This window comes from Leuciscus leuciscus (genome assembly GCF_965113295.1).
Source record: "Leuciscus leuciscus genome assembly, chromosome: 5".
NCBI lineage: Eukaryota > Metazoa > Chordata > Actinopteri > Cypriniformes > Leuciscidae > Leuciscus > Leuciscus leuciscus.
Window position 1 is genome coordinate 19,387,984 of NC_138729.1, and position 27,852 is coordinate 19,415,835.

The 27,852-nt window shown below is 37.1% G+C and overlaps 1 long non-coding RNA gene across 1 annotated transcript; it reads right to left on the minus strand.

Moving 5' to 3' along the window:
• Positions 1 to 4,283: 4,283 nt before the first annotated feature.
• LOC309498183 lies at positions 4,284 to 27,852 on the minus strand. The gene is made up of 3 exons (XR_014205870.1): positions 27,765 to 27,852; positions 8,440 to 8,589; positions 4,284 to 4,978 (listed from the first exon to the last, which is right to left on the minus strand). It is a non-coding gene; the product is annotated as an uncharacterized lncRNA (long non-coding RNA).

Here is a 27,852-nt window from a genome sequence, read left to right on the forward strand (position 1 = left end):
TAAATAAATAAAAAAGATAGAGAAAAAGAACATTAGGGGAAAGATGTTAATCTATACATCAGTTACATTTCATACCCTTTCATCAAGTGCGTTCAAACGGCTACATAATGGCACACAAGTGCCCTGCTCACTCCAAAGTCCCCACTTCAGGGGCTCTGTCGTCTGCCCTTCGAAGGGAGTAGGGCATAGGGATGCTCACGAGCAATAAGCATGTCCCAGCCGGGTCCGTCACTTATTGGGGTCCCCTGGAAACATTTCCGTTGTGGTCTGTGCTATTTGCAGCGCATATCTGTATTTGGTTGTGTTGAGAACGTTTGCAGCACGTTTCTGTATTTGGTTGTGTTGTGAGTATTATTGAACCTAGTCAATTTTCACATCACATAAGGCCATCATATTCTTAAACTGTTGTGGTTTGATGCACAAATTGTGATGCATCAATTTTAAATACTATTCACGAGTTCACATCTACATATAATTAGTACAATAAGTTTATGCGTATTTGGCGTGCTGTCCGGGGGGAGGGCGCCGAGCTCGGAGTTAGGCCCGAACCCAGAGTACTCCCCCCAGTTGGTAAGTGTAGATGGAACTGGAAGTGAGGAGATGGGGTGGAGGAGGGATGCTGACAAACTTTCAATGAACAGAGATAGGTCTGCTGTGAATTTATACTCTGTCATTGAGTTGATTACTGATTAATCTCCAGCTGTGCATAATTTGGTTAATTATCTGAACCTGCTCCTCCCGAACTTTGTTAATACAACATCATTTAAGGAGCAAACCTGGTACCACAGTTTTGGTAAACTCAGCACTGTTAACATAGTCTGTTTTCTAAATTAATATCTGTTCTGCTTCACTGTCTACATATTCAAGGTGTCTAGTGATTTCCAGGAGAATCCCCACTGCACCTTGAAAAGCAAGGAGTTGAAAGCAGACTGGGATTTTTGTGCGTGACAGGACAGATGGGAAGCACATGTGGGTGGACAGGCTTGATTTCTGTGATGATCTTTCCATTCTTGCACATAGTCTGGATGTAAAAACCCTCTCTCCTTCTTTGTTTCTCTCCAGTCTCACCCTTCACCTACATGGTCGGAGTGGGATGACTGTGTATTTGCTATGGGCAGAACAGACTAAGCTTTGAAGGTGAATGTTTTCAGGCTTTAAGCCCCCAACCCGATCTTCATTTGAATATTTTCCCACTATATTCTGCAGCAGCCCAAATTCAGCTTTTGTAGTGATAAAGCATTGCTCTTATTTCAATGCTTTTTGATGGTCAAGTCAAATACAAAATATAATTTTAAAGAGATGCTTCTGTGCATTTTCTATTGGACATAACAGCAGATGATGGAGAAGAGCGCAATGACTGGGCATATATCCAGATGCGTAGAGCACTTTATGCATTTTAAAGAGCATATTTGAGATTGCAGTGGTAGAGCGTCTGCCACAACCTAATATTCACAACCAACCCACAAGATCTGGAACTACACCCTTTCAAATTACATTTGTGCCATTACATGATTTGCATAATTCCTTTAATGAATTGGACATTTATACAACACATACAGTGTTTATAAATACAATTTATTGTTACTGTGTCCATGGTTTGGACAAAACATACTTAATTCTGCACAAAATGCTGAGGTCTGCTGCTTTAGGGGACGCATCTGTAAAAAACAAAGTGAGTGTTGTGTATGATTAAGCAGTCAATAAAATCATCATATGCACTTAAGTTGGCAGGGGTCGGTAAGATGTTTTAAATGTTTTTTTGAAAGAAGTCTCTTATGCCCACCAAGACTGCATTTATTTGATAAAAAATACAATAAAACAGTAATATTGTGAAATATTATTACATTTTAAAATAACTGTTTTTTTCCATATATTTTAAAATGTAATTTCTTCCTGTGATGGCAAAGCTAAATTTACATTTATCAGTCAGTCGTTCAGCATCATTCATCAGTCTTCAGTGTCACACGATCCTTCAGAAATCATTCTAATATGCTGATTTGCTGCTAAAGAAACATTTCTTATTATTGTCAATGTTGAAAGTGCTGCATGTGCTGCTTAATATTTTGGAATGGATTAGCTTTGCAAATGTTATATGTGTTATTAAACATCTCCGTTTGGCAAATGAAACCAGGCAAGAAATTGAGTTTTACTAAGCTCTCATGTTCATCCTACAGAAAAAGTCCAGTTCATGCACCGGAAAAGAGCATGATAACATTTGCTTTATATCCTCTTCTAAATTCTCCAGCGGGCCTAGCAGACCAAGAACAAGCATACTTGGCCTACCTTTAGCCACTGCTGGCTCACTCTCCCATGCTTAAGGCTGTGAGCACTTATAAGGCAGTTAGATACGGTGGAGGTGAGGTATGTCATCTGGAATAATTTCACACTTAAACGTATCCCAGCCAAAGCAGAGCACCATGTGTGCCCACTAAATCAAGTCTTTGGCTGCCCACGCTACAAATTGGTCATAAGTCCACTGTAATAGAGACCATGTGAGGCCCAACATCCCTTGGCATTCTTCAAACTGCCCCTTCTGAATGCTTGCCAAAGCGAATAGTAGGAAAAATGGTTGACCGAAGTGGTTCACAACAGGAGTGCTGCCTAAATGGTTTTCCTGTATGAAAAAGTCTATAGAATAAAGAAACATGGCTAAATACATTTCAGGTTGGGTTGTTGAGCACTACACTAGATTAGACCTTACAATTTCCGTGAAATATTATTTGAAAGCTGTGGGGAAAAAAACTTTTTTATCATGATTTTTTTTTTTTTGGTCATTTAACCTATAACAACACATTCTACATCTTATTGACACAATATAGATCAATATTTTATTTAGCTGCATGTGAAGACAAATACTTTTATGAATAAGACTATTACATATTGAAATCTACACGAATGTGTGGCCATTGCTAATATCTTAGGTGGGTTAATGACGTGTCCATGAGCACTGAGTTCTTAGAACTGTACTTTTTGTATTTAAGTTAGTTGGTCAAATGGATTTAAAAAAACTTTTATACCATTGTCATTGTACCATGAAAACGTTCTCCTCATTATAAACAAATCATTTATTTAGTCAAGCTCCAAAAACGGTTTGTTTGCATATTGCGGGATCTGTGACGTCACATGGGAACATTTGCATATGACTGCCTCCAGAGAAAGACAGACGAATAGTTTTACATCATTGCACCATAGGCCTTAAAGGCTGAACACCGCTTAAAGCAAAAACCATTATAATCACTGATGCTGTCTACACTGGATATAGTATACAGATGCCCATTCAGTTTCTGACATGATCCACGCACTTGAGTCTGCCGACAAGAGGACAAATGGAAGAGTAAATGGAAGCATAAAGGAACATTCACTTTGACGCACCCTGTTAAAACGGCTCATTTGCTCATTTCTGTAGAGCAGGGGTGTAACACTGGAGGGCCACAGCCCTGCAGAGTTTAGCTTCAACCACAGCCGTAATTTGCGTAAATAGCCTTTTTTTTTCCAGGGTTGATATTGTCCTTTTTGAAACATCTCGCAGCACGTATGCACCTAATACAAATGAAACATCTCCAGTTGACTAGCAGAGCATTTCAGTCGGTCTTTTGTGAAATAAGAGGCGATCTGTCGCTGGAATGTGTTTTTTAAATCATGCTGAGCGTTCACTGCCACTGTTATGACAACAGTGTTCTCTCGCTCGTGCACTTTACACAGACGAGGGCTCTATTCGTTCTGGTGAAATCACAAAACAAAATGCACACAAATGTGTCCCTGCTCTTAACATACAATCACTGATGATTTTGATTTTTTTTTGCTTTAATTATAACAAGGGTGGATTAGAACCCAGAACCTCTCTAACATGCTTAACAAAAGTTCTACCATCAGACCATAAAGGCACAAGCATTCTCTGTGAATCTATATTTTTATTCACTGACTAACAATATATTGTATTATAATAAATGCAAGGATTAAACTAGCATGTTAAACATAACTTCTATGATGATGAATTAAGCTCAATGTACTATTGAAATTGATTTCTAGACATTGTAATGCTATTTTTTCCGCAATTGTTGTACCACATGCTATTTTACAACCTCATTTTACCTCTACTTGTCATGAACAGATCAAATTATCTTAAAATTGTTTAGACTTATTGACCTTGCCCAAACGGTCATGAGGGTCTGCAGGGGTCATCTCTATGATTTCCTGTTCCATGATTTCTCATGTTAGTTCGGCCACATGACTTTGTTGGTTGCACCACATGACTTTTGACATACAAAAGTGACATACAAATATTAATAATCAGTGAAGCAGTTTTTTTCTCCTAAGAAATAATAATAATAATAATGATAATAATAATAAATGATTACGCCAAACTACTTAATAATTTTTTATTAATGTCATTCTTTTAATTACAATTTTTTCAGTTTTACCACTTTACCACTTTATGGCCCCCCAAAAATATCTAAATTAATTTAATGTATTTTTAATACATTAAATAAGACCAACAAAATGTGTGCCACGTCATTGACTTGGGTATGGAAAAGATTTCTGATGAATCTTTAGAGGTATTCAAATGTATTTTTGGATATCCAGTGTTATCCAAAGGAACATATCAACCTCACTACACAGGGCGTTTTTTTTTTCTTTTTTTTTTCGGTTTTTAAGTCCTTGTATTCATAGCACAAAGCGGGATTCAGACCTTGGTTGTTCTGTGGTCTTGGTCTGACGGATATCCTTCAATGCCAAGTAGACTTTGTTATTATTTCATTCACCTCGAGCTGCACCGTTGCATTCCAAACACAAAGACCCCCCGAAATGTGCTTAGACCAGCAAATCCCTCCTGTAACAAGCAGGTGCGTGGATCCTTCCAGCCTTCTTTCGTCCATTACCTGCACCCTGCCTCTCTGCTTGTTGCTGAGTTGTTTTCTTCTTCTCTGGCTTCCTGTCGAGCGCCCTCGGGTCCAGACTCAGCCAGCTGTTCAAACACCTGCACAGGATGAGGCAGACCTTCAGCTGTTGAACCACACCAGCCATTGCTGCTGTTTCGATATACCAAGGTGATGTCATTAGTAATCGGATGTATTCATATGTAAAGCGAGGTTCTTGTGAATCTACATTTTGTTATGTTTATGTAGACACTGCAACATATATTATTAATGTATTGACAGCATCAGTGCTGCTCCTACACTTCTGGGGCCCCTAAGCAACCCCCCCCCCCCCCCCACACACACACACACACACACACACACACACTGACCCCCACCCCATCTGTTCTTTCAGAGCAGTTTTACTGTGTCAACAAACAACATACAGTGAGTAGAATTTCAATAAGTAGTAATGACAATGATAATCCGTATGCAAGGTGTGCAATTCGTTGACAGCTAATTAAATGCTTTATGAAAGTATCGCTAATCGCTTTGACCATATACAGTAGCTGTCAGAAAACTGTCAATGCATCAAAAGTGTGATAACAAAACTAAAGCATGATAAATATAGTTTACCCAAGAAAGCTTAAGTAAACATATGAAAATACATCAATAATTCTCTAAATGTACTTGTCACAATTATGTTCTGTTTGGTTTGTTCCTGTCGTTTCTGTATTAGTTATTGTTAGTCGCTATGGTTACTAATCAGTTAATACTTGTTCAGCTGTTCCCATTTAGTCCCCTCATGTTCCTTGTGTATAAATACTTCCTGTTTGGTTCAGTTTGTTGTCGGTCATCTTCACTGTTAGTTGTGTTTATGTTACCTGCTATCTTCCTGAGTATTCAATTTTCCTATTAAAGGACTGTTTTTTTTTAGATTTCCTGGGTCAAGTCTCATTGTAAGACACATGACAGTACTAACTTTAGACTAATGGGCATTGGATCAGCTATGAATAGCCTATAAGAACCAAAGAATGGTACTTTCTATCATAATTCCATTTACACGAAACACTGTAAGTCATCCTTTGTCAATTATAACTGGCAACTCCAAGGACTACTTAAATTTTATTTGCCACAACCAAGACTTATAAAGAATGTGTAATACACATAAATGTTTCACATTGTTGGTAAATGTCATGTGGCAAATGTCTCCGGACAGATAGTTTAGTTTGGAAGCCATATAGTCAAATGTCAAGACGCATGTCATTTTCTGCCTCACGGCATGATGTCAGAGTTATTCAATAAATATAAATCATTAAGTATTAGAAAAAAGAAATTTCCACATGAGTCAGCTAAAGTTGAATCACATTTATATTTGCATGTTATAAAAAAATATGCTTAGATTGATTATATAGTGGCATGCTTCTTAAATAATCTTTGAGAGCATTCCCTGGTGATTCAGGGACCCTATTCACCTTCTGTAGTTTGCGTATAGAGAGGACCGGCACTAAATGTAAGCATTGTACACCATAACACCACACCATTGTACATGCTGTCAATACGTCCATATTGTATGTTTTAGTATACTGTATATCCAAAGGTGTTAACATATGTACAAATACCTAAAACTCTTAATTTTTCAGGATCTACTGATCTGTGCCCCATCATACCCTTAGCTGATTCATAGGTTTATGCAGTGTAAATAAAAAGAGTAGTCTAATGGTATACTTCTAAGGCTTTTGACTCTAACGGTTCAGAGGAAACTGATACAGTTCTTGACAGCCAGCCTGCATGAGGGCTTCTGTTAAAAGGTAAAATAATCCACACTACGGAAGAGAACAGTCGACCATTTCCGGAGTTAGCATCCTTTTAATCTATAGTGTAACTGCAAAATGATGTTTACAGACTGTCAATCTGTGCATTAATGATCAGGATTTGTTCAGGGACTTTTCTGCAGCTTACATTGTTACGTCAGTAGTTGGGGACAAAATGACTGTCTTTATGAATGAGTCACTGAATCATTATTCAACTGATTCATTCAAAACACTAATTCGTTCAGAAATGAAACAAGTGGGTGCTTCTCAATACTCAAATTGATGTTTTCTCGCTCCTCCGTCCTCCAGCCCGTGACCCGGAAACCGATCAAATTCAGCCATCTTGAAGAACATCTCAATTCTCTAATTGCACAGCGAGGAGGCGAGGAACGAGGAGTGAGGAAGCTTCCAGAGGTGTTATGAGCGAGGATGCACAGGTATATCCTATATGGAAGTCTTTCTTGTCTTGTCGATTTGAAGTGATGCTTGAGTGATCAAGAATATTCCAATACACAAAATAGCGGTTACACTTTATTTTAAGGTGTCATTGTTACAGTGTAATTACAGAGTAATTGAGTACTGAGTAATATTAAGCAACTACATGTACTTACTATAGGGTTAGGGTAGGATTAGGATTTGGTTGAGGGTTAGTTGCATGTAATTACGGCATAATTTATTGTTATTACTATGGTAAGTACATGTAACATTATGTAACAAGGACATTGTAAAATAAAGTGTTACCCAAATAGCTTTCCTTCGATTGCTCTGTCATAATTTTCTTTACCAGCAGCCTTCCCTCGCATCCTACAGGGGGTGGAGCTGAGACGCAAGGAAAGGAAGCGAGGATGCACAAATAAGAAATGAGATGCATCCATTGTCTTTATGACTGAGTCATTGAATCATTCATTCAACCAAATTAATTTGTTCACAAATGAAACACCATACTGTGTGTTTCTCAGAGATACACAACAATTATGCTTGTATTTCATTTGGAACTATTTTATTGGTTGGGGGGAAAAAAACTGTGGCAATATTGTGTCTAAAATGTAAGTTACTCAATACTGCTTACTAAACTGTTTTATTTAAAAGCAATATCACATCTGTGATTGTATTCAGAACAGCACTTGCTTGTGTGATATTGCTTATCAAATTGAATATGGAATATTAAGTTGCACCGGGTCAAAATTGCATTGTTGAGAAAAATAAATAAAAATGCAGATAAGTCAGATCAGTGTGTAATTAAATTTGTATTATTACGTTCAGAAATGATATAAAATATTGGTAATTAAAACAGAATATTATGAACACAATAAACATGTATTTTAGTTCTTCTCACTCCACAACAAATACTTTGCATTTAACGCTATTCAGAAGAGAAGAGAAATTTAAAAATATTAGGAACATTTTGTGAGATTTTGTTGCTGGTTTGAAATATGGTATTTAAATATGAGTATGGCAAGCAGTTTTTTTTTTGGGATTTCCCCATTGAAGTAGGACTTAGTCTTGGATGCTCGAAATAGCTTCTCAGAGGCGTAGCAAATATGGCCGAGCAGACTTTCCTTGAAGGGGACTTTGATAGGCTATAAGTCGCAGCTTGTTGATAAAAAACATGATTTATATTTCGGAAAATATAGTATTTCAGTATCATATCCCACCATAAGGTGTTTCTTTTAAAGACATCCTGACAGATAATTACACTATAGTAAATAAATAAATAATCAACCTTTCATTAATGCATCAACAGCCAAATGGAGGAAATAATTTCTCACCCTTCAGTTTCAATCCATATGAGTCATGCTGTGGTATTGAGGCCTTCCTGTGAGTCTGCTCCTGGCCCAATTGACTATTGTGTTGGTGATGTAGTGAAAATTGGAGGACGCTGAGCCCCGAGCTCCCTATGGACTTCCTCAGCTGTAACCCTAAGGATGGAAAAGCCAGACCTACATTAACCCCTTGCAATTCCCATATCCTCCTCTGTTCCAGGGCCAGGGGCTTCAGAGGGTCCTACATTATTCATGTCCTATTGAAATGATATGCTGTCTACCTGCGACCAAACATAATGAATTCTGAAGCTGTTGAGAATTCTAACTAGCCGAGGCACTAAAAGATGAGGAACAATAAACGGTTATGCTCTTTATCTACCTTCTATCACAATGTTATAAAGGTAAAAAAAAAAATTGGGAAAATTGTCACATGTTTGCCAAAAAAATGTATTCGGTCATTTGTTTGCTGTAATGCCACAGATATTTTGAAGTACTGTTTTAGTCCAAGTCAATGTGGCCTAAAACAACATTGGACCCCATTTTCATTGTGTGAAAAAAACAAAAAACAAAACACACACACACACACACACACACACACACACACACACACACACACACACACACACACACACACACACACACACACACACACACACACACACACACACGCACAGACAATTTTTTAAACATCCTTCGTTCCATGGAAGAAAGTCATAAAAATATGTTATGTTAAAGCTTGTAGATTCCATTTAAACCTTTTAGAATAAAACATAAAAACCTGAAAATTAGAAATGTTACCTTTGCAACTAACGTAATAAAAAAAGTTTAATTTGAAGTAGTAAAATTAACAAAAAATTAACAAAAAAGAAATTAAAGCTGAATAAAAATATAAAAAAAACAAAAATGTGTTATAAAAATTACAAAAGCACAATTAGAATGACTAAAACGTAAACTAAAAATAAAATGAAAACTGAAAATATAATAAAAGCTCCTTCAAAATATATTATAAAACTAAAGTAACTCTGATTTGAAGTAAACCCATCTGGATAGATTTCATATGCATTACATTTTGTAATATAAGAGCAGAATAAGACCATAAAATAAAGGAAGTTATATATCATTTTTGTCACATATATCTCATGCTCTCTATCTCGGAAGGCCAGGGCTAGTAAAAGTCATGCTATGGGTATAGAGACATAAGCTTTAGAGATATTGGAAAAAGGACCCATCTGTTAAGAGTATCTCGGTCCCTCTCTCTCTCTAAAAAATAAGCCCACGCCTTCAGAAAGCGGGGCTTTGGGGAGGGGGGATGGTGGTCGGGTAACCTCACATGGGGTGCCCCTTTCTGCCTGAGAGGAGATGCACATACCAAGAACTTCATCAAGAGTGCAAGACATCCATCATTCGCCCCAGTGCCATTATAAACAACCCAGAGCCAGCCATGGAGAACCCCAAATGGTGTTCCACCTCTTCTCTGACAAGATAGATGGTCCAGCTTCTTGGAACGGGCATCCGGTGAAGAGCAGACAAAGCAGCCCATCTGCTGGTGGATTAAGACAAGACTGCATGATTTATTTTAATATTTAGACGTGCATACACAAAGTGTTATTAGCCATTTGGAGGGCGGGCCCCACTGGCACAGTAAGTAATTGCTACTAAATGGCTGTGTATAATGAAAGATCTCACAGCGCTAAACCAAATCACCTCCCTGTTGCTAAGTAATCACCATCAAACACGTTTGCATGCGGCGCATTCAGCGTTTAGGTTGCGACGTGGGTTGTCGGATTTACATAATTACATTTGCCAGATTTCAATTACAGTTTTAAACCATCAACAGGAACAAATGGAGAAGAAGATATGTGCGGTTAAACTTTAGCATGCAAGTCTTTGAAATGGAAGATGAATAGTTGAACAGGAGTACAGATTGTATGAAGTGCCTGATTTCCACAGCCCGCTCTCTTAACATCAAACGGCAGGATGTGACAGCTCAGATGCCACGTTGAGGAAGGAAAAAGCTTTGTTGTGGGCCTCAATGTCCTTTGACGATGGAGCTGAACCTCAAAAATGATTGGAGAACCTGCCATTAAAAAAGATACACAGGCAGACCGAATGGGTCCCAACAAGAAATGGGTGTTTTTCTTCACTTACAGTAGCAGTCTCCCGCTCATATACTGTATATATATGCAAAATGAGTCGCAATGAACTAATTGTCAAAAATGAGTTATTAAAAAACCTTCAAAATTATTTATGATTTTTTGGGAATCAGGCAAAAATTACTCGGCTACACCTGTTTGAAGTCGATTGAGTCAGCTAAGTAAATTTTTAGAAAAATCAAGTTAAAGTTTTCTGAAGGTTCCAAAGCAAAATAACCTGGCAACCATACCTTAAAATCACTGGTAATAACAACAAATTTGGCACACACCATATCAAACCCAATATACAGTATATATACTGTATATATAGGAAAATATTTATTCAACTTTTTTCTCCCATGATACCACAATTGTTTGATTAACATTAATAAAACAGACAGCCTACACTGTATATATTAAAACCTATACTGTATACCGCACGGATCTAATATAATGTTACACATCAGATGTTTTCCACCAGCAGTTAATAAAACATTCACTTAAAACATAACAAATAATGTTTGCGTGAATACTCGCTAAGACAGATATTTTGAAATACTGTAATTTTTCATGGACAAAGGAAAGGTACTCCTTTCAGAAAACACACAAATAAAGATACTCTTAGATGTTTAATTGGTATTTGGAGCATTGTGATACACAAACACACACAAACACACACAATATATAAATATAAAAATAATGCTTGCATTATTTAGATATCATATTGGAAACAGGATGGTGTTCACACTGATGTGTAATAATGCATCTGGCACAGCTCTTGAAACTTGTGCCATGTGTGTCTGATGTGGTTAGATAGCAGGTTCCTGTAACTCATCAGAATACATTAAAAGCCCACAGATAAGAACAGCGTTGTTTCTTTGTTCAGGTTGGAAACAGTGCTGGAATCAGTGTTGTGTGATAGGCTTCACATATCACAGGTTAGGTATCAAAGCTGCCATGCTGACTAAAGTCGCTATGCTTACTGTAAAGCATTTTAGGTTCAAGTTTCAGTGGCATGATTCTAAAATGAGATTCACAGTATTTTGCTGAGACTGCTTATTTGGTGCCTTTGAAACCCTAATTTAAAAGTAGTTGTAATTTTCCTTTGGGGTTTGCAATTTAATTGCTAACTGATCTGCCCTTTCAGCCTCTCTTTGCATTATACTGTTGATTACATATTGCTAAAAATTAAATTTTGTACATCAAATATTAAAACAGTTAGATTTGTTTCATTTTCTGCTTTCTTTTAGTTGCAGTTTAGCTTCAAGGCCCAATCATAAGTATTTTTTAAAATTCTAATTAATATACTGTATTCACTGTATATTTCACAGCTTCAGTTTTTGTGTAAAAAATACACTGCCTAAATTCTCAAAAACCACGTTTGATGTTCAGTGGAATCAGTACACTGCTCTCTAACCCAGATTTTAATTTGAAGGGCCATGTAAGTGTATCTTTGATGTTTTATTCACCTGCCCTGCTCTTTAGACCTCATTAATACTTAAAAAGGAACCACAGAGAAAAAAGGATTGAGAAAAAAGAGCTAATGTGAGCAAATGTGACTTCAGCGCACCATTGGTTTTTCAAAACACATCTGCTTTATTAGTCTCTGAAATGGATGCTGAGGATTCAGAATGTAGTAGAATAATCGAATTATTGGCAAATTTCATATCAATTTGAAAATTCTTAGGGTCCTATCATACACCCGGCGCAATGCAGCGTTGAATGCTAGTTTCAGCCCAGTGCAGTTATCATTTTCACGTCGTGCGCCACGTTGTATAAATAGCAAATGCATTTGAGCCCATTTGTGAGCCTATGGGCATGCTGGTCTGAAAACGAGGTGTGTTCAGGCGCATTGTTGGCGTGTTGCTATTTTGAGGCAACTGAAACCTGGTCTAAAGTCAATGGCGCAATATTTTTTTGTTATTAAAAGAATGCGTTACTAATGTGCGCCTATAGGCGCGTCCACAATGTGCGTACACTTTGTCCCGTAGATGGTCTGCTTGCGTGCTTTAACCTTGCATACAAGCAGATCCGTTTCCTCGCAAGAGAAGCGTTCAGTTTTTCAGCTTGCAAATTCCGCCATGTAAATAGCGAATCCGCCATGGCGCGAGCGCAACTGGCTTTTAAAGGGAATGGGAGATGAGACTCAGATTTTTTTTATTGCACGTTACGCCCAAAACACACCCATTACTCATTTAGAGAATAGAGACAACCCTTTTAGACCATGCGCCGGGTGCGCCGACCATTTTTCCCATCGTTAAACTATAGCAAAAATGGATTCGGACGCCCTAAGTGCACTTTAGACCATGCGCATAGATCGTTAAAATAGGGCCCTTAATGTCTGGCGATTTATTGCGCCCCAATTATGCAATTTTAAAGGTTCCTAATTTTGTTTTGGAGGTCTACTACAATATATTTACATGCATCAAAGTTAAAAAAACACTTTCATTTTCTCACAATATACATTGCACATCACCTCATTTCTTATAGTGTCTGATAAAGGTTTGTTCGAAGATTCAGACTCTTTAAACCCCTCCTTCCCGAGAGCCTACTCTGCTCTGATTGGTCAGACGGCCCAGTCTGTAGTGATTGGTCTACTGCTTACAGTGTGTGTCAGAAACAAAACGCAATTACCATATCTGAATTTCAGCTCTGGAGGCTTCCTCTGCATAGTGATACGAACAGTAACGATGGTGTCGTTTTTTTCCATATCAGTTCCAGCGCAATTAAGTCTTCAGCTGTTGAAGTGCAGGCAAAGTGGATTTGCAGCACTGAAAACAGTGTCTTCTCGACATGTTGACAACACGACCCAAACTCTTCCAGGCCTCAGTTACTACAACAACTACAGTGTTTGAGGGCAGGTCAAAGTAAACGGATTATGCACATTTGTTACATTGTTACGTAGGTATGTAACAGGAAGTGAGACTGGAATTGCTGACGACAGTTCAGAATTAGTCAAACGTGACACTCAACAAACCTAACCAGTTCAGGTATTTCATGTGTTCTAGCTCAAGCAAACCTGGTGAAACTAATGCAGCTCTTGATAAGTGGCATCCGGTGCGCTTGAGACGACACCTGTTTTGCAGATTTGTGCTGTTGTGAGGGGATTCTGTTCACGGGGATAAATCATTTTGAAACCCCAAAAGTCATTAAAAATTTAATTTTCAGTTGAATTCAGGGAAAAAAACGTATTTGCTATTTCAATTACTTTTGTTTGATTTGTTCACTGCAAACAGCTGAAAGTCTGTACATTTTGCCAGTAAACCTGATTTGCAATGGAGGTTGAATCATTTTGATAAAAACTGCATAATAATATAATAAAACACACACACACAAATATTGTGTGTGTTTTATTTGTCTTTTATTTTACAGACCATCCTTATGATTTTGCCTGCAGGGGGTTTGAGGGGCATTAACTGATGTTAAGCTAGCCTGAAGCTGAAACACCTGCTCCCACTGCATGGCATATAAATGAGCTCTCTCTTTCTGCTGAAGCCACAGGACACCTTGGCAAGAGGCAAACTAAACGAATGATGTGTGTCATTGCCATTTTTCGTTCACATCACTGTAAACCACTGTGCCAGTTTGTCTTTATTGTTCAGGGAATTGCCACTGAACCATGACAAGATAGAGAAGCAGAGAAGGAGAAAGTCCTGCTGATCAAAAAAAAGAAAAAAAGAAAGAAATATAGAAAGAAGGTTTGCTGGTCTATCTGGTCAGTTATCCAGATTCCCAGCTGACAAGCACCCAAATCCCTCTAAAACCAGTAAACCAAGCCAGCTTAGACCAGCAGGGAGAATAAGCACTTGCTATCTATTTTCTTCCAGATGTGGAGTAAATATATTATAAATAGAATTTTTGAATTGGAGTTTATTTGCCTGTTCACTCTACTACTGCCTTTGGAAGTTCCATTTAATCCTGTTTGGCAGTTTAGCAGTATGTAGGACACTGCAGTTTAAAAAAAAAAAAAATTATGTAAAGTAAACTTCAAAGGTTTCAAGCGGAAGGCTAATCCTGATCGTTAATGGAAAAACATGGAGTGGCTGGTTTTTGACGAATTTTCTCAAGTGTACAGAATCCACTGGCACGCAGTTGAACAAAGGGTGGATTGAAATGGATTTGTAATCCTGCAGCAGCTGTATCCTCCTTCTGGCATCCCTGCTCACAGGGCGGAAAACCCAAACTTGAGAGGATCGTTACAGATCCTAAACACTTGAGCTTCTTTAGCGATAAATATCCCTCTCCCCCCTTTCCCAGCCCTCATCCCCCAAAAGGCTTTTTATAATGAACTGGATTTTCTGGAGGTTTAGACTCAGTGCAGACACCTTATCTGTCAGAGAAGATCAAAGGATGAACTCAGGTTCAAAACTTACTGAGCTCAACTTGAAGATTTGGCGTTTAATTAGGCCCTAATTGGCGCCGGATAAACAGACCCACTGAGCAGGTGTAAGCAAGATGGAATACGATCCATGTGGCAGCAGGGGAATCTCAAGGGGGAGGGGAGGGGAGGGGGTACCTGATAGTACTGGACAGACTGAATGTCATATTATAGTTTTTAATGACTGTTTGTGAAAAAAGAGAAAGAAAAACTCTTTGAAGTTTATTTCTAAAAAGACTGCATGCGCATCTGTTAATTAGTATTACTGTCTTTTCAATTTGTTTTCCCTTCCTAAAACACTTCACAGTTATGGACCTACTTCAACTGGATGATACCAGTAATGTGAAGATTATTATATTTGTATTGTTCTATTAATCCCTTGTTTATGTAAAGACTTAGAAGGGTGGTTGTCATATATGACAGTGACCAATAACACTCCCCAGTCTCCCCTATAGTGCTGTAATGCAAGATGTACACATGTCGTGTGTTTGTGCTGAAAAGAGGTCGGCTGGCTAATTAGTGAGTATATCCTTCGCTATGCCTGGATTACCACAAATCCATTTCCATCATTAATATTGTACAATTTTCAATATGATGACTGTGTTTCACAGTTCTGAGGTCTTCAGTCTCGCAGTGTTATTGTTAATTAAAACTATTACAATTTGTGGGGTAAAACTTTATAAGGTTCATTAGTTGACATTAGTTAACTGCATTAGTTGGCATTAACTAATAATGAACTGCACTTATACAACATGTATTAATCTTTGTTCATGTTAATTTGTTAATTTAAAATACTTTAAATTTAAAATCTTGTTAACATTAGTTAATACACTGTGAACTAACATGAATAAACAATGAACAGCTGTATTTGTATTAACTAATGTTAACAAAGATTAATAAATACAGTAACTAATGTATTGTTAATTTATGTTAGTTAATACATTAACTAATGTTAACTAATGGACCTTATTGTAAAGTGTTACCAATTGGGGTAACACTTTACAGTAAGGTTTTATTTGTTCTGCAACATTTATTAATCTTATTTAATGTCAATTGCAAGATAATGATCTAAATTTGTATCTGTTAACATCAGTTAATGCACTGTGAACGAACATGAACATTTTTATTCACTAACATTAGCAAAGGTTGTAATGCTGTAAAAAATATAGTTAGTTTATGTTATTTAATGCATTAACTAATGTTAAAAAATGAGACCTTGCTGTAAAGTTTTACCACAACTGTGTACTAAAGCTGAAATTAAATGATAAGTTTGTTGAAGTAAAAATGACTAAAACTGAAATGAAAATAAAGATAAATAGATATAATAAAAAATCCCCAAAACTTAAAAGCACATAGTAAAATGACTAAAACTTAAACTAAAATACAAATTAAAAATATAGTCATAAAGGCTAATTCGAAATATGAATAAATACTGTAATATTATATAAATGATGCCAAAATTACAGTGGTGTAAATCAAGTCTATGAGCTTGGTACCGTCACTGAGGTGTTTTAGCAGTTTGATCATTATTCTGGAATAATCTAACAGAGGTGAAAGGTTAAAAGCCCTCTCGCTTTCTGTTTATGGCTAACGGTATAATACAAGACGGTGATCTATTTAGAGGGCGTGAATAAACATCATCCATTGTCCTGACAAGGCTTAATGCAGACCAATCTCTTTCCTCAGTCTCTGGCTCGAGCTGTGGAAACGCTTTGAAGGCATACATTTTATTATGGTTTGAAATGGAAATATATTGATGAGCTAGTGCATTACTCAGCAAAAGTGGACAAAAGAAGTTTTTATTAAGATTAGGCTAGGTCATTTATTCGTTTTTGTGTTTAGGTAGTACTTTGGCATGGTTTCAACAGCTCTTTGGAGATTGTCCTGAGAAAGTGATCTGAATGCCAGCAGCCGAGCTGTGTTCTTTCTTTCATCAAAAGACGGGGGGGGAAACACCATGAGGGACACGTTTAGAAGGAAATTTTAACTACCATCAATAATGGATTAAAGACCCATATGTTCACATTTCAATAATGTATCCCACCTAAAATTTTAAACAAACAGAATAGCAAGTAATAAATTGCAGGCAACTTTAAATCAGAAACAGGGACTGTCACTAGTACGGAAATCCTCATTAAAAATATTTGCCTCTTGCCTTTGAGGTGGGAAAATGTAGAATTGTGATTTGAATGCAAGGAAGTAATTAAAGCGAATGGAAATAAAAAAGTCATAAACTGTAACTTTTTAAATTTGACAAGTAATGTTAGATACTAATTAGACAGACAGACAGACAGACAGACAGATAGATAGATAGATAGATAGATAGATAGATAGATAGATAGATAGATAGATAGATAGATAGATAGATAGATAGATAGATAGATAGATAGATAGATAGATAGATAGATAATATGAGTGAGTATTATAGACAAACTCATACTGGCCTATATATGTCTAGGCTACGACAATTCGTACGAATTTTACGAGGTGGCTAATTCGTAGGAATTCATATACGACCTCACTCTACGAATTTGTAAGATTTTTGCTAAATCGTACATATTTTACGACTTGCCCAATTCGTACGAATGACCTACCTCTGACCCCGCCCCTAAACATAACCGTGGGGTTTAGACAAACCGTACGAATTCGAGTGAGGTCGTACAAATTCGTACGAATCAGTCGCATTTTACTCACTCGTACGAATTGGTCGTGAGATAGCGTTGGTCTAGTCTCAGCTCACAGCCATGAACCGCCCACTGTCTGAAGTTTAAAATCATTGGTTACCCGTAAACCAATCACATAACGTTTGGTTATGACGTGTGTTATGCGCTGGCTCAGCCGCATTGAACTTCCACTGTAAACACATGTATGATGCGAAAACAAAACCATCGAGCGAAATACCGGAGTGAACATGGCTGTGAACGACTTTTGCAGACTATGTGAAGTAAATCTACGCATCCACGGTACAATCAGCGTCTACGTCCCGGCTCTCAGCCCGCCCTCTGTTCGTTGATTGGCCGGCTGTTTTGAGGCCGGAGGAAAACTGGGAGATAGGTCGCTATCTCAGACTGAATACAGAAGCAAACTGAAATTGAGCGGAAGTACGAAGTCTGACGTAGTCAGGCTAGTTTTCAACTGTGGTAAGAAATGTTTATTAAATGGCAAATCAGCATTTTAAAATGATTTCTAATCACAACAGTAATGGCCACTGAAAATTCAGCTTGCATCACAGGAATAAATTACATTTTTAAATATATTACAGTAATGTATGAAAATCAATTCAAATATGTAATAAATTTGAATTTAAAGTGTAATTATATTTTGCAATAGCACTGTTTTTACTGTATTTTTAATCAAATAAATGCAGCCTTGGTGAGCATATTGAAAACATATTTTTAAAAATCTTACTGACTCTTTTGCAACGATATATAGGCTATATTACAGTAACTCTGTTTTCTGAATAATTTTACAGAGTCTCTACACATTTTCCTCCATGTTCCTGTATTTTTGTACAACCATTCATAGGGGACTGCTTTATCATTATTTTAAATAGTACATAAAAAACAAATGAACTGTGGTTGGTTACTGTACATGGCCAGAAGATGTCTTCCAGTCTAAGTTGGTGGTTCATTCAGTATAGTCGTGTCTGCTGATAAAACAGTATTGAGAAAGAGACAGACATACAGACATACAGATAGATAGATAGATAGATAGATAGATAGATAGATAGATAGATAGATAGATAGATAGATAGATAGATAGATAGATAGATAGATACCTGTAGATAGATAGATAGATACCTGTAGATAGATAGATAGATAGATAGATAGATAGATAGATAGATAGATACCTGTAGATAGATAGATAGATAGATAGATAGATAGATAGATAGATAGATAGATAGATAGATAGATAGATAGATAGATAGATAGATAGATAGATAGATAGATAGATAGATAGATAGATAGATAGATTTTTTTTAACCAAATGAATTAAATTCTTCAGAGGATTGGGATTAGATATGGCACAGCAATTAATTTTAACAAGCAAATCTGATTAATAACTATACTTAAATGTGTACCATAAATATGGGGATCTACAGTATATGAAAGCTCGAGACACAATGCACAAAAACACAGTTACAGACATTAAAACAACATGTATTACAACACTCCCTGGTCTCTTCTACTTGTACTGTGCTGTTGTAATACTAGTACAGTACAATATTATTCAATTATATATTTCCTTCCCTCCCCAAAAGACATGTGCACTAAAAGAAGTCTGAAGCTCTTGTTCCCAGAGGGATTTCTTTCTCTTCCTGCTCCGTCAACACATTCATTTATTTGAAAGCTTGTGACACAGTAGCCTGAAATATCATGAGCTAATGAGTTTATTCACAACACTCCGCTGCTCGTCATTGAATAATTTATCGTAAATGTGTCAGATAGGCACCTTGACTGGACAAGCATATCATCTTTCCAGATAGTAAGCAGATTCACTTCACTTGCTGTTTTGCTGATGCTGGTAATGTAGCATTTTGTTCTGAATCAAGACAGAAATTCATGCTGCCACTTTCCAGCCCAGTATATTTCAAATGCCCATTTTGCAGTTAATCAGCAGTAAAATTATTCAGAAAAAACATAGATTTTCTGAAGAAGCAGTGTCAGAAAGAACATGGTTTGGTTTGCCTGCAGCAGATGGGGATTCTTTTTTTCGCTATCATTTCCAGTCACATTTGTATTCAGAGGGAGGATAAGTCTGAAGGTTTAAAGGGTTGAGTAGTATTTGGACTTAAACTCTTTGTACTAGTTGTCTCTCTTAACCCAGCACTTGAAAAGAAGGATTAGAGCACTAGGCGTTCATCTGGATTTTAAACTGCTTCACACATCACAGTCACGTTGCCTTTTACACCTAGCTTTGACCTTGCAAGTGCTTTCAAATGTAGACTGCTTTGAGAGTGAGTGGAGCAGACAGGGTGGTCCCGCTTCAATCCGAGACGAGCATGTGACCGCAGCCACATGACCTGTGAACATGCGATTGCTGTTGCCCTGTCGAATCAATGTCAGTTAAAAGAATAAAGCTGTGCAGCTCGTTATTCTTCCTTGAGAAGCAGTGTATTTTCAAGCCAGGTATGTTTTGTGGGTAACACTTTATTCGAATGTGACGTGGTTACATGTTACTATGTTACTCACTATAGTAATAAAAGTGAACATTCATAATCAAGCAACTAACCCCAAACCTTAACCCTATGGTATGTAGTTAATTGATATTACCCAGTCCTTACTACTGTGTTGTAACGCTGTAATTACACTGTAACAACTTCACCTTAAAATAATGTGCGACCATTTTGTGTTTGGGTCATGAGATGATGCTAATACTTTAGTCTTCATATAACATGTTTTGAATTTCTGTTTTGAAAATGTATTAGTCAAAAAGTGTTGTCTTGATATCATAATGAAGAAAAAGCCTCATTAGTGTAATTATTGAAAAGAAAAACTTTAATTTGGCATAATATTATAGTTATAATTAAAGTCATGTGGTGCAGCGAACATGCAAAACATAAACAAAGAACAGAAAAGATCATAAAACAGAGTAGATTTGTACACTCATACGGAATCCCTAAAGGGATGTGGTGGTAGAAACATTTGGGATGGGAAAAAATAATAATTCCAATCTTTTGCGTTCCCCCGAGAAATTCTGCATTCCCTTCGGACTTGTCTCTCAGCCGCCTGCTCATAGAGAGCAATTTATATTATAAAGCTCGTTTTGAGGAAAATTTGGTTGTAACTCGTTGTCTACATAACTATGATTGTAAATAGGTGTCATTTGTGTTTTAACAACGTTTAGCTCACGAGTTATTGATCTGGGAAGTTCGAATCTGTGAATATATTACCAACTTCACTGAACTCCTTGAGTTAAGCACTGACTGCATTTCGTTATATTTGAGTCCAAGTTCAAACACTATGAAACACTCCATTGTTAACGTACGGAGCTGTCTGAAACACTGCCACCGGCACATTAAACAGGAAGTGTCTGAGCTCACAACAGGTTTGCGAGGGAATGCAAAATTTCTCGGGGGAACGTAAAAGTTTTGCGAGGGAACGCAAAGATTTAGAAAATCTGTTTTTCTCCCATCCCATTTTTTTCCAACAACATGTCCCTTTAGAGGCTCCGTACAAATGCATTCAAGGTACAAGGAAAACGTGTTATTACTTTTTACTTGATGGTTACATCACATTACCATTTTTAGAGTCAATAAATAAAACAATTTCTGGAAAATGGTTTAAAAAAATTCAAAACCATATGAAACGAACTAAGAGTTCATACAAAGAGTACATTTCTAAGAACTTAACACGTGTTTTAAACTCAATTTTAAAAGGTTTTTCCTACTTTTCATTGTGTAAACTCTTATTTGTCCCATTATCAGCTGGTCACAAATGCTTCATTTAGTTGTTCAAGAGCGTGTTTCCCCCCCACCAGTAAATATCTTCCTCTGTGTATCATGTTTGAGTTGATTTCGAGGCCAGCCCAGAGCAGCAGGTGATCCAGGAGCTGGAGGTGGAGAATATTCACCCATGTGGTGCTTGAACAGCAGGGTAGAGGAGATACACAGGACCTTAACTGATCTGCCAATTATTTACTCCTGATGGCCCAGCAGCAGGTGCATTTAGCAGGAATGAGAGAAACGGAAAGAAAGAGAGAGAGAGAGAAAAGCAGAGAGGGATTGAGAGAAGCCCTTACCACCTTAACATCTCTGCCTTTGCCTAAATCTCATGTTCTTTGTATATTGTTATCAGCATGGTGGCTTTGCTTCTGTCAGACCTCCCATTTCATTCTCTTCGTCTTTCTATCGCTAGTCCTCAGATAGTTTCTCTTCTGCGTGGTAATCCATCCTATTCTACATGGTAATGGTCCATCAGTGGCGATCAATATTTCATACAGAAATAACCCAACTTGAGTGTTCTTGTCTAACCCGCCCTCCCCCCCAGCCCCAGGGTCATCAAAACTGTTATTTCAGGAAAAAGAGCCCTGAGCTTGCATTAGTACGTGGAGGAGAAGGGCGAGACATCAATCATTCATGATACACTGCTGCCTGCCAGGAGAAACACAATGATTTATGCAACACTTGTTATGACGCCTCGGTACAGTCGGGGAGCTGCGCTGCGATGCTTCGTGACTTGCAATGATGGGCCAATGAGGCATTTTTAAACACCTCTGATGTCTGGCTTTGACTCAGATCTGATGTGCTTTCTTTTGGTAAGAAATGTGACATGCTGTGCTCTACAATATAACTATTTAGCATTTAACATAGGAACCTGGATTTGTTTGTGTATATTTTCGAAGTAACATTCAAGACACCAGATATTTTTATTTATAATGTATTGTATGTGTGCCATATGTTTCTCAATTTTTGTTTCACACTAACATTTTTCACTTATTAAATGTGTAACCCAAATTTTAGGGGACGTTTACATGACAATGATGTACTAAAATAGGAAAAGTTTTCCTTTGCTTTTTTTGTGTCCAGACGACAACATTGTCAAAATGATCACTGTTTACAGGGAACCGTGAAAACGACTAAAAAACACGGTATTATTCATGCCAGGCCAGTAGTTGGCGATGTCACTTTGTAAAGAAACACTACGCGCCTATAGACTGAACACGTACGCATGCACATGACGTCACCGTTTCACAAATTCCTGTTTTTGTTGTTTACACAGGGACGATTACGGTTTCGTTTTCAAAAACGTAAATTTTGAAAACCGTTTTCGAAAGCTTGCATTTTCAGTCCCGCAAAACGCAGTTGTCATGTAAATGAACGGCCAAAACGCTTAAAAAGTTTTCAGTTTTTAGTTGAATTTGGTGTTGTGTAAACAACCCCTAAGTATATGAATATGAATATGTTTATATATATATATATATATATATATATATATATATATATATATATATATATATATATATATATATATATATATATATATATATACACTACCGTTCAAAAGTTTGGGGTCAATACGATATTTTTTTATGTTTTTAAAAGAAGTATCTTCTGCTCACCAAGGCTGCATTTATTTGATAAAAAACAATAAATAAAAAAAACAGTAATATTGTGAAATATTATGACAATTTAAAATGACTGTTTTCTATTTTAATATATTTTAAACTGTAATTTATTCCTGTGATCAAAGCTGAATTTTCAGCATCATTACTCCAGTCTTCAGTGTCACATGATCCTTCAGAAATCATTCTAATATGATGATTTGATGCTCAAGAAACATTCATTATTATTATCAATGTTGAAAACAGTTGTGTACAATTTTTTCAAAATTCTTTGATGAATAGAAAGTTCAAAAGAACAGCATTTATTTAAAATAGAATATTTTCTAACATTATAAATGTCTTTACTGTAACTTTTGATCAGTTTAACTCATCCTTGATGAATAAAAGTATTGATTTATTTTATTTATTTCCCCCAAAAATTAAAAATTAAAAATTCCTACTGACCCCAAACCTTTGAACAGTAGTGTTTAATGTTACAAAAGCTTTAGATTTCAGATAAATGCTGTTCTTTTGAACTTTATATTCATCATAGCATCATGAAATAAAAAATGTAAATAACTGTTTTCAATATAATAATCATAAATGTTTCTTGAGCATCAAATCATCATATTAGAATGATTTCTGAAGGGTCATGTGACACTGAAGACTGGAGTATTCCAGTAGACTGAAAATTCAGCTTTGATCACATGAATAAATTACACTTTACTGTATATTCACATAGAAAACAGCTTTTTTAAATTGGAATAATATTTCGCAATATTACTGTTTTTGTTTGTATTTTTAATCAAATAAATGCAGCCTAAATAAATGAGCAGAAGATACTTATTTTAAAAACATTAAAAATCTTACTGACCCCAAACTTTTGAACGGTAGTGTATATGTATATATATATATATATTTGTATGTATGTATATATATATATCTTTTTTTTCTTTTTTTTTTAAGGGACAAGTGGAAATTAATTTTGATATTAATCAACATTGTCACAAATACTTTCAACTTCCTGTTTCAAATAATTTCATGGGGTCTTTAAAGTCAAAACTTTCTTAGACCAACATAAACCTTCCCTCACACCATTATCCTTACTAGTTGAGGGCCATTAGGGAGTTGGCTTAGGGTATTTGGCAGGAACACTAGACCTTCCAGGAAAGCATCTCTCACAGATTGTATGATTCATTGCAAGGTAGCTCTAAAATAAACAATATTCTACACAATATGTATACAGTATGAAATAAAATATACTGATATAAATTAATAACAGTATAAATAAAATATGCTGATAATATACGTAATAATAAAGAAACAAATGTCTCCTAACATGTGGCCTTTAAAAGCAAAAAAAAAAAAAAAAAAGGGAAGGGAAGGGAAGATGTTTTCAAATGAGATATTTGTGAGACTAGACACAGACTCAGTTATCAGGGTAATTTGGAGTTATACTTGATATGATGTCACTCTCTTTCTCAGCGCCAGCTTGTAGCACCTGCTCAGATCTGTCATATACTGGGAGTCCTCTTACAAAGTTACAAGTAGGATTAAAGTTAAAAGTAGGATTTGTTTGTGTGAGTGTGTGTTAGGGACATTTCATTGTAACCTTTTACCTCTATACAATGTGTCAGACATTTTTTAGTGACCATACTGTATGTGTTAGGTCTTTTTCTAGAGTGGAAAACTGTTTGCACTTTCTAAATTCCTAGCACCATTATTAATTTTGCACATAATTGTTTTAAACACTTAAGTACTAAAGGTAACTGTAACCCGTCCCACACTTCATGTACTGCAGACACAAATGACACCTCAAATGATGTGGCTTATTGAGGAGAGGTGTGCTATTACTTTACTAAAGATTCAGATGAACAATTATAGTTTGCTGTGAGATAAAACTGACAAAACAAATTCAATAGACTCACATTAAGGGAGGCACCTGAGCCATATCCACAGATCAGAATATCATAGAGACTTGGGGATGGTCTCTTTTAATGTAAGCAACTACATAGCAACATTGCAAAAAATTTAAAATAAATTAAAAATAGAAAGAAAGAAGAAGCTTAGAACATCTTAGAAACCCTATAAACCAATCAGTACACCTTAGAAACCATGTAACAATGTGCTAAAATCCAATAAAGACACATTAGTAACCACCCAGAACACCTTAGCAATGCTCTAGAAACCACCCATTTAGAAACTGCATAGTGATAATGCAAAAAAAAAAAAAAAAAAACTCAGAACACCTTAGCAACTGCACAGCAACATCCTGCCAACCACCTAGAACGCCTTATCAACACTCAAACCCAGTACACTGCACAGCAACATTGCAAAAACACTCAGAAAACATTAACAGCCTTGACAACCACCCAGAACACCCTAACAACACCCTAGAAACCACAAAGCAATGTTGCAAAAACACTCAGAAAACCTTAGAAACTGGACAGCAACATCCCAGCAGCCAGAACCACATCCCGGCAACCACAACACCCTATAAACCACTCAGAATAACTTAGAAACTGCATAGCAATGTTGCATAAAACACTCAGAACACCTTAGCAACACTCCAACAACGCCCTAGAAACCACACCTTGAAAAACCGCTTAACAATGCTGCAAAAACACTTAGAACACCTTAAAGCGTTCTTAAAACTACTAAAATGCCTTGTCATGGTGGTTTTGCACAAGTTTTGCATAAGCAAATGTTTTGTTTTGTTTTTCATTGTCACTTTCACACTCACATTGGGTTGTGAAATGAAAATTCCACATTTCCAGTGATATTAAATATTGAAAGTATTAAAAATAAATGCCTTTCCAAGTCTGTAATCAGAGAGGATTAAAAACAGCTCACGTCAAACACTTCCACAGGGCTTTTTGATGCTGCAACCTCTCTTTTTCCACATGTTCTTTCATGTATCTGAAGAGCACAGTGTCGACAGTGACTTTCTGTCAAGTTTAGTCAAGAACTCTGGCTATAGAAGCCTATCAAAGTGGAGTTCAGACTCTTCCTACTCTGCGCGCTCCAGACACTCGCTCTCTGTTGCTCTTAAAAGCTCTGAGTGACGAAGACGTCTGACCCGTTGCTGTCAAGGTCTTGGCTGTCTGACCGTCGGCAGTGAAATTAATGACTGTGCTGCAGCCGTTTGATGTCTGTCTACTTTCAAGAGCTCACAGGATGTCATCTTCTGCCCCATATATGCAATCCTACCGTTAAATGATACTGGTCAGATCAAAGCTCTGCAGCTGTTAAAGCAGACACGTTACGGCGGACCAGAATGCACCTTTAAGAAGAGCCTGTTTTATCAAGTGACTCAACAGAAACTTAACAAGCATGTGACATGGTTTGCATATAAACAGCCACTCTGTGTCGATTGCGTGGCAGTTTGACAGTGTGGTTAGTGATGTGAGTGTGTAGCATGGTGAAAGTGTGTGTAAGTGTGTGTGTGTGATGCTCTCCGCAGTGGTGTGCGGTGATGTGGGACTGACAGGCATGGACTGTAGCCCGGACCTCCCTGTGTAGGAGGCTTTGGGCAGCGCAGGCCTGATTAGGCAACATGAGGCAGGCTGAGTGTTGACATCATCCCCTTAATAACTCCTTCACCGCTCAGACACACCACCCACATGCACACATGATTCCTGCCGATCATTACAGCATACGCCCTGGGATAATAAAAGTGACACCCAGAGCCAGAGTGCGGCTGATATGACGACACCTGTCACAGATCCGCTCACTACGGCCACTTTGGCACATTCACCATGCGAAACCAGATGATGGACCGTAAATTAAAGGGATAGTTCAGCCAAAAAATGTGCATTCTGTCATCGTTTACTCATCCACATGTCGTTCCGAACCTGCTTTTGTCCATACAATAGAAATCAGTGGGGTCCAAAAACAACATTGGACCCTACTGACTTTTACTGCTCAGACAAGAAAACACAGATTTATTTTTTCAAAAAAGCTTTTTGTGTTCCACGAAACAATGTACACCACCTTTCAATAGTTTTGTTTTGTTTATCGCTTTGAAGTCTCTCATGGTCGCCAAAGCTGCATTTATTTGACCAAAAAGTACAGTAAAAACAATATTGTGTAATATTATTACACCTTAAAATATTGTTTTCTATTTTAATATAGTATTTTAATGACAACATGTATTGTGTAAAAGTCTTAGGCATGTTAGTATTTTCACCCAAATAAATGGTTTTAAGCAATTTATATATACTGCTGTAGTGTGTCAGTAAGTAATATTAGTTTACATTTCCAAACATTCCTTTTGCTATTAATCGTAATAATCCAGAGTGATTTTTGTACGCACAAGGAGTCTCACTATCATCGAGTCTGTCTGGGATTACATGAAGAAATGGAAAAAACTGAGACAGACTAAATCCAGAAGCACTTTGGCAACGTCTTCATGATGCCTGAAGAAACCTACCTACAGTAATTTCAATTTTGGGGCAAACTATCCCTTTAAAATATTATTGTTTGTGAAATTCCTACGTTTTACACACCCCTCTCAGTTTTCACAGTGGCAATGCAATTACTTCCAGAAATAACAAACACTTGGCCTCTGATTTAACTTGATTCACGTTATCGGCTCAGACTTGTCAGAAGTACAGTCTTTTTCGCATGCGCATAAAACTGGTGTATCTTGTCCAATCCAAAACTGTTGAATAATCCCTCTTACATTCCTTTGCTCTCCAAGTCAAACATGTCTCCCTCTCTGCAGCTTCGCTGAGGTGGCCTGGCTTCTTTGGGCCCTTTGTGTGTGTGGTCCTTACCAGGGTGGCAACCGCACGGCTTGAGTCCGTCCTCTGTGGCGGCCCACCTGCTGCTTCTGGGATTCGCCGTGGCGCACTCTCTCCTGCT